General features: G+C 53.2%; 1 protein-coding gene across 3 annotated transcripts in view; it reads left to right on the top strand.

The window, feature by feature from the left end:
* The first annotated feature begins 250 nt into the window (after positions 1-250).
* Phf3 (PHD finger protein 3) overlaps positions 251-8,728 on the top strand; it is a 70,986-nt gene continuing 62,508 nt past the window's right edge. Inside the window, exon 1 of one of the 3 annotated variants that reach the window (XM_070017217.1) lies at positions 251-255. The gene's annotated coding sequence lies outside the window, so the exon portion shown is untranslated. Of the gene's footprint in view, positions 256-1,258; positions 1,318-1,830; positions 1,944-8,728 lie in introns of those variants that run through there. The other 2 variants (XM_070017219.1, XM_070017221.1) reach the window with 2 other exon arrangements.

Raw genomic sequence — 8,728 nt, 5'->3', positions numbered from 1 at the left:
CACGGCCGCGCCTGGCGGGGGCGTTGGACGCAGACCCCATCCCGAGGGGCCGGGCCGCGCGGGCCGCGCAGGCCGCGCCTGCGGCCCTAGGGCCGACTTTACCGGACGGGAGGCAGCAGGCCGAGGCTGGCTGGCGGCGGGCCGTCGGGGCCGGACACAGGACGCCCTCCGGACTCGTTCCTGTCGAGTCTCGGGTTCAAAGGCCTCCGGCCGTCCGTCCGGAGCGCCCGGGATCCGCGCCCGACACCGACCGAGGTCCGGAGCGGAGCCGGCCTCCCCGCGGCCGCGAGGGCCGAGCCCCGGGTCTCCAGGCCCGCCCGGAACCGGAAGTGGCTGCGGCCCGGGCAACGCTAGCGCGGGCCGCCGGCCACAGCCGCCCCTCCGCCTTCCGGGGCTTCGCGGGGAGACGCGGGGGCCGGCCCTCGGGGCTGCAGCCCGCCGTCCGGCCCGCAGACCCCCGCCCCCGGCCCTCCGCCGCGGCGACCACGGCCGCCGGCTCGGCGTCGTCGTCGCGCGCTCGTGTCGACGCGCCAGTTCCACCCCACACCGCCGCGGGCTCGGGTCCCCGACCCCCGTGGCCCGGTCCGGACGGCGCGAGCGGCCGCCGGCTGCGGCGGTCCGAAGGCTCCCGGCGTCCCCGCTGCCGCCCGCGGCGGGAGGGCCGTGGTGTGCTCCGGGGCCGCCCGCCCCGGCCCGCGCCCCTGCCGCACCTCGCCACGGCCGGCCAGGCCCTCCCGGGCTGCACGCTCGGCCCCCGGTGCCGTCGCGGCGCGGGAAGGCAGGGGGCGCCCTCAGGCCCCGCCCGGCCCCATCCCGGCCGGCCCCATCCCGCCCCGCCCCGCCCCGCCCGGCCCCAGGGGCCCGGCGCCGCCCCGCGGAGGCGCGCGAGCCGACTTGCAGTGCGCAGGCGCGGCGGCGGCGCAGGCCGGGGCCCCGTACGGTAAACAGTGGCGTCACGTGACGTGGCCCGCCGTCGCTCCCGCGTCGTCGCCGCCGCCGCCGCACGCACGCCTATGGCTGCGGGGTCTCGCGGCGCTGCACGGTCTCCACGAGGCGAGCGACCCCGGGGCCGACGGCGCCAGGCGCTGCGGCGAGGGTTAGGAGGGCGGCGCGGACCCGAGGGGTAGCGTCCCCAGCGACCGCGGCCCGGCCCGGCCCCGCGCCCGGCGCCCCGGCAGCGACGCGACGTCCCGCGCGTACCCCCTCGCGGCGGCACCGCCGGGCCCCCTCCTCCTGCGCGGCGGCGGCGGCGGCGGCGGCGGCGGCGGCCTCCATCTTCCTCTGGCTGCCAGGCGCAGCGCTCTCCGGCAGAGCTGGGTGAGTGCGGCGGCCGCGGCGGCGGCGGCCCGGGAGCCCGACTCCGGCCCTCCCCTCCCGGCCCCCTGTGCACGCACGGCGCCCGCGGCCTCCCGCCCGCCCGCCCGCGCCCAGCCAGCGCCGCCCGGGCCTCGGGCCTACTCGGGCCCACCTCGCCGCCCGGGCCGCTCCGGCCGCCGGCCGGCCCTCGTGAGGCCCGGCGCGGGCCGAGGCCTGGAGCGCGGCGGGCGCCGCTCCGGAGGCGGAGCGCAGGCCGGACTCAAGCGCCCCGCGGCCTCCGGCGGCCTCCGGCCCACCGGGCCCTGGCGGGCCGGGACGCGGCGGCGGCGGCCCGCGCGAGGCGGCCGGGCCCCGCCGTCGGAGGCCGTCGGGGCTCCGTCCATCCTGGGGTGGCGCGCGCTTCCGTGCTCGGGCCCAAACTGCCGGCCCCTCGGCCGACGAGGACGCGGGAAGCCCCGGTGGAGCCGGGCGGCGGGGGGTGGGACTTAGCGGAGTAACGACCGCCGGGCGCGGCGGGACCGGCCGCTCCGCCTCGGCGCCCGCGTCGGTACCCGTTACCCTCGCGCTCCGGTTCGCGGGGTCTCAGCGTCGAGGGAGGGCGGCGCAGGACGCTTCGGATCGAGACGGTGAGCTCGTCGGGCCGGCCGAGGTCTTCCAGAGGCCGGTCGGCCGCTCCCCCTCCGTGCCACATCCCCCTCCGTGCCACACTCCCCTCCGTGCCACATCCCCCTCCGTGCCACATCCCCCTCCGTGCCACACTCCCCTCCGTGCCACATCCCCCTCCGTGCCACATCCCCCTCCGTGCCACACTCCCCTCCGTGCCACATCCCCCTCCGTGCCACACTCCCCTCCGTGCCACATCCCCCTCCGTGCCACACTCCCCTCCGTGCCACACTCCCCTCCGTGCCACACTCCCCCTCCGTGCCACACTCCCCTCCGTGCCACACTCCCCCTCCGTGCCACATCCCCCTCCTCCGTGCCACACTCCCCCTCCGTGCCACATCCGCCTCCGTGCCACACTCCCCCTCCGTGCCACATCCGCCTCCGTGCCACACTCCCCCTCCGTGCCACATCCGCCTCCGTGCCACACTCCCCTCCGTGCCACACTCCCCTCCGTGCCACACTCCCCCTCCGTGCCACACTCCCCCTCCGTGCCACACTCCCCCTCCGTGCCACACTCCCCCTCCGTGCCACACTCCCCCTCCGTGCCACACTCCCCCTCCGTGCCACACTCCCCCTCCGTGCCACACTCCCCCTCCGTGCCACATCCCCCTCCGTGCCACACTCCCCCTCCGTGCCACATCCGCCTCCGTGCCACACTCCCCTCCGTGCCACACTCCCCTCCGTGCCACACTCCCCCTCCGTGCCACACTCCCCCTCCGTGCCACATCCGCCTCCGTGCCACACTCCCCTCCGTGCCACACTCCCCTCCGTGCCACACTCCCCTCCGTGCCACACTCCCCCTCCGTGCCACACTCCCCTCCGTGCCACATCCGCCTCCGTGCCACATCCGCCCTCCTCCGTGCGCACTCCCCTCCGTGCCACACTCCCCTCCCTGCGCACTCCGAGCGCGCCCCCCACCCTGCCACCTCTTTTCCCTGCTTCGGCCTGTGAGGCTCTGAGGGTGGACCACCTGGCAGGACCAGGTCCCGCTGCCGAGCCGCACCCCAGCCTGGTACTTGTATTCTTGAGTGAAGAACTGTGTAAGACTAGGTGAAATTTGAAAGCTGCATGCGTGAAAATGTGTGCTTGAAGGAAGCGTGGAGCGAAGGGCATTGCTGTGTCAGGGAGCAGTGCTTACCTTCTGGCCACCACTTAGGCCTTTCTTGACGGTTTCCTTCCCTCTCTCCTCCTCACCAGTCCCGTCTTCCCTCATCGTAATCACCATCGCTGTTGTTTGTAAGTGGACACGGAGTTTCCGGTGATTGTAGTGGACTAAAGGGCACCTGAGGGTTAGGGGCTGCTACTGCCTTGATGAAGGCACGCACTCATTCAATGCCTTAGCAACAAAAGACAACGCAGTTGAAAAAGACTTGTCTGGGCTGGGAAGGTGGCTCAGTGGTAGAGCGCTTGCCTTGCATGCCTGAGGCCCTGGGTTCGATTCCTCAGCACCACATAAACAGAAAAAGCCGGAAGTGGCGCTGTGGCTCAAGTGGTAGAGCGCTAGCCTTGAGCTGAAGAGCTGAGGAACAGCGCCCAGGCCCAGAGGTCAGGCCCCACAACCAGAAACCCGCCCCTCCCCCCAAAAAAAAGGAAAGAAAAGAAAAAGACTTGTCTAAGTGATAACAAAGGAGTCCGTGGTGGCACGGATGTTTTTTTCTTTCCTTCACTTTATAGGTTCATTTACTGAAGAGCATTACAAAAATAGCTTATACTGCCTTTTCATCCTGTAGAAAGAGCAAGGGATTTGCTCAGAGCTATCACTCTACCACTCGAGCCACAGCTCCATTTCCAGCTGTTTTTTTTTTGTAATTTATTGGAGATAAGTCTCACAGCTCTCCTTCCCAGGCTGGCTTTGAACTATGGTCCTCAGATCTCAGCCTCCTGAGTAGCAACGATTACAGGTATGAGCCACGGGTGCCCAGCTTAGTTTGTGTTCTTGAATGTTCACTTTAAAAGAAATGCAGTTAAGTTCCATTGTAATTTCTCATAAAATCTTTCATTAATTTTTTGTCCTGGAGCTTCACTGATCAGTATCCAAGGTTTTAAAATTTATTATTAAATTTTTTGTGCCGGTTCAAGGGTGTGAACTCAGGGCTTGGGGCGCTGTCCCCAGGCTGGTGCTCTGCCGCTTTAGCCACAGCTTGTGTGAATATGTGTGGTTATGTGTGTGTGTGTGTGTGTGTGTGTGAGTGAGTGTGAATGATTAGAGGTAAGAGTCTCACTGTCTTTTCTGCCCAGGCTGGCTTTGAACTGTGATCCTCAGATCTCAGCCTCCTGTGTAGCTGGGGTACAAGCATGAGCCAGTGGTGTCCAGCTTAACATCCAGGTTTTGTATTAACCATGACTACTTCACTATACAGTATCAGAAAATTCAGGTTTCTTAAGAATGCTGATTTCCAAATATTATCATTCAGTTGCATTTCAGAAGGTGTTCTTGACAAGTGCTTGGTAGATTTTTTTGGTTTTGTTTTGTACTTTTATGGAACAGAGCACCTTGGTCTCGCATTCCTGAAGCATCCTCTGAGAATCTTGAAATCATTTTTTCACAAGCATAGATCTTTTTTTTTTTTTTTGGTCGGTCGTGGGGCTTGAACTCTGGGCTTGAACTCTGGGCTTGGGCGCTGTCCCTCAGCTCCTCAGCTCCTCAGCTCTTCAGCTCAAGGCAAGCACTCTACCACTTGAGCCACAGTGCCACTTCTGGTTTTCTAGTAGCTTATTGGAGATAAGAGTTTCAAGGACTTTCCTTGCCCAGGCTGGCTTTGAACCATGATCCTCAGATATCAGCCTCTTGAGTAGCTAGGATTACAGGTGTGAGCCACCTGGGCCCGGCTGCATAGATTTTTTTTTTTAAACTATGGACATGACTTTCTACACTGTTGAACATTTATGATACAGTTGCAGTTTTGAAAACAAAAATATGTTTTTGCCTTTAGATTATACGAGGAATGATACTGAGAGTTTTTGATATATTTAAGATCAACATGCTGTTTCTGTGCATAAGAAACATAGTATAGGCTTTAGAACAAGATTTAAAGTCATAATGCTTTTTCAAGAGTTATGAAAGTCACGTAAGTTGCCATACAGTTTACCATGTTTATGTCTCTAATTTAGACTTTTTTTTTCTTTTTGGTGGTGGTCCTAGGGCTTGAACTCAGGGCCTGGGCTCTGTCCCTGAGCTTTTTTGGTCAAGCTAGTGCTCTGACACCTGAGCCACAGCTCTTATTTCCAGCTTTTTGGTGGTAGACATAGAGTTTCAGATTGCCCTGCCCAGGCTGGCTTCCAACTGCAGCTCTCAGATCTTGGCCTCCTGAGTCCCTAGGATTGCTGGCATAAGCCATGGGTGCCTTGCTAGACACCTTTTTTTAATGGTTAGAATGTAAGTTTTTATCATTTATACAATGGAGAGGAGGGGATGTGAAGAAATAGTTGAAATATCAAAGTATTGCAGGGAAGTTTTAAACTGCTGGCATACCTAACTTTATTAAATAGTTTTCAGTGGTATGCTAAGTTATACAGAAAAGCTAAACTTAGTAGTATAATAAGTAATAGTTCATGTGAGGTGGACCTATGAGAACATAAAACTTTAGGCTGATAATAATACACGTTGAAAAGTTTTAGCTGATAACTTTGCTCTTCCTCCAAAAGTTTTTGTTTATACACACATTGAAGATAGCCATTTTGTTTTTAATGTGTAGGGTAGCTAAATGCGTGTTTCCCCTTTTACTTTGGAAGATGCTTTGTTACTTTTCTAGTCACTTTTCTTAGAGAACGTAAAGTAGTTTAGAATTATGTGTTTAGGAATCGTACTACCTGGTTCTCACTTGATTACCCTGGACTCACAATCCTGTGACAGTCATGTAATTGCTTGAGCCTCAATGTGTTGTTCTTTTACATGTCTACTAAGATAATGTATACATATGTCCAGCGTATGGCCTGGTATATTTTAAGTGCTGATTGTAGTTTGACTTGGTTGTTACTACTGTTTTTGTACCCGTCCTGGCACTTGAACTCGGCCTAGCTAGGTGCTGTTCCTGGGCTTTTGTCAAGGCTAGTGCTCTATCTATTACTTGAGCCACAATACCACCTCTGGCTTTTTGTGATTAGAGTCTGCCCAGACTGGCTTTAAACCAAGATCATCAGATAGCAGCTTCTTGACTAGCTAGGATTACAGGTGTGAGCTACTAGCACCCAGCGACTGTTACTACTTATGCCATTGTTTTAATGATGAGCTAGTTCTAGTATATTAGTATGTTAGTGATTAATTCAGACTTTCACTTTTTTTTTTTTTTTTGGTGCTGGTACTGGGACTTGAACTCATGGCCTGGGCATTACCCTTTAGCTTTTTCACTCAAGGCTAGTATTCTACCATGTGAACCACAGCTCCACTTTCAGCTTTTTGGTGTTTAATTGGAGATAAGAGTTTTATATATGGACGTTTCTGCCCAGACTGGGATCCAACTGTGATCTTCAGCCTGCTGAGTAGTTAGGATTACAGGACCAGAAATTTGAACTGGGTAATGTAGAGCAGGTAATTCGGTTGCCTTGGTTTGCAGAATTGTAGGGTTGTGTTATACCTCATGGTTAAATATTTTTCTTTGACACTAGTTTAGAAGATACATTTATATTTTTTGTTGGTTGTGAGGTTTGAGCTTCCAGCCTTAGTGTACCCTTTTTTTAAGTTCTGGTCTCAGGGTTTGGGTGCTGTCCCTGTGGTTTTTTGGCCAAGGCTAGAACTCACTGCTACTTTGAGAGACAACTCCACTTCCAGTTTCCTGGTGGTTAATTGATGCTAAGAGTCTCTTAGACTTTTCTGCCCCAGCTGACTTCAAACTGCAATCCACAGATCTCAGCCTCCTGAGTAGCTGGTGTGAGCCACCAGCACCTGATTTCATCTTCAATTTTTTTATACCATAAGTGGTTAACAACTGACTGATTTCATTGAGAATAGATTTGAGTCTCTGCTCAAAGGTAAAATTATATAAACGTTTGCCATTTTCTTGCAAATTGAAAATAAAAAAATCTGTGATATTGTGGAATATTAACTAGCATAATGTATTGAAGTCATGTAGAACAATGTACTGCATAATAAAAAAGACAATCTTCAGTTAGTTTAACTTTATATCATAAAACAATGGTAAATATATGGGATTTTTTTTTTTTTTTGCTAGTTTTGGGGTTTGAACTCAGGGTGTGGGTGCTGTCCTTAGGCTAGTGCTACAACTCTACCTCATCTTTTTGGTGGTTAATTGGAGATATGAGTTTCATGGACTTTGCTGTCTGGGCTGACTTTGAACCACAATCTTCAAATACTAGACTCCTTAACAGCTAGTATTACATCTCTGTCATCCCAATTATTTAATTTACATAACTGGAATTATAATTAGGATTATTGTATTAAATAAGAATAAATATATAGATTTTTCTTGGCCTTGATACTATTGACCTTTTTGGCTGAGCATTTGGCTGTTTCTAGCATCATAATACATTTAGTTACTAGATGCCTGTAGTATCTTTTCCAATTGTGATGATGACAGATGTCTCTGAACATGGCAAAATATCCTTTGGATGGTTATAGTTGCCTCTGATTAAGAATTGCTGGCATTAAACATGTAAGCACACTGATTTACATTTCAATGTTCTTAGTGATACTTTAAATTCTTTAAATATACTACTTATTAGAAATTTGTTCTTACTTAGTGAATCTGATGAAATTGCTTAATTGATGATGTAAGGGTTGGAAGGCATCAAGTAGACCTTTGCGCTTCTAGGTCTTTTCCCTTAACGTATTTTTAATCACTCTTTCACTTGAGATTTTGGCTAAAATGTGAACCTGTTAGTGAGACCTTCCTTTGCAATTACACATAGAATGACCCTTCATCACTATTTTTTCATGGATTTTATAGAGTCCTGCTGTATTTTGTTCCTCCACACCATCCCCCTTCATATTTGCTGTGTGTACACATACTGCATGAGACATAACTCCATCATCATATAGTCTCTTAGAGCCTTGATAGCTCTAACTTTTTATTGTTGGGCTTGTGGTTTTTGTTTTTTTGAGACACATTTTTAACCAAAAACAGAAAATGAGTTGTAGAATTCTAATTTATTTACCTCCTTAGGTACTTTTTTGGTAGAGGGAAGTGCTGGGGTCATGCTCTTGCTAGGTAAGCAAACTGCCACTTCAGCCACATCTTAGTACTTTTTGTTGCTAAGTCTTCTTTCATTCTAATATCTGAAACATCCAGAAGCAATATAATTTGATTTTATTATTGTAAACTAAATGTGTTTACATTATAAGTATTTCTTTACACTGAAATATTCTTTGGAATTTCAGGATCTTGCTCACATTATCATCTTAGTTTTAGTATCCTGAGTTTTACTTCCTTTGGGGTACTATCTGAAGTTCTTAACTTCATATTTTGTGGAGATGTTGGAGATGTATAAGTGTATGAATATGTGAACAATTTTGAAGTAAGATTATCAACTCTGAGTATTCTACTGGCTGTAAACAGCAGGTATGACTCAATCCAGAAGTTGTCTGTTTTTTCTTTCTTTTTTGTCATTTAATTCAGGGTCTGGGTGCTGTCACTGAGTTTTTACACACAAGGCTATCTCTACCACTTTTGAGCCTCTGCTCCACTTCTGGCTTCTTGGTGGTTAATTGGAGATAAGTCTCACACTTGCCTGCCTAGGCTGGCTTTGAAGTGCAATCCTCAGGTCTTAGCCTCTTGAGTAGCTAGGATTACAG

This window comes from Dipodomys merriami, unplaced genomic scaffold (assembly GCF_024711535.1).
Source record: "Dipodomys merriami isolate MVZ:Mamm:240054 unplaced genomic scaffold, mDipMer1.0.p SCAF_122, whole genome shotgun sequence".
Lineage (NCBI taxonomy): Eukaryota > Metazoa > Chordata > Mammalia > Rodentia > Heteromyidae > Dipodomys > Dipodomys merriami.
The sequence above is the reverse complement of the archived record's forward strand: the minus strand, read 5'-3'. Positions and strand labels throughout refer to the sequence as shown.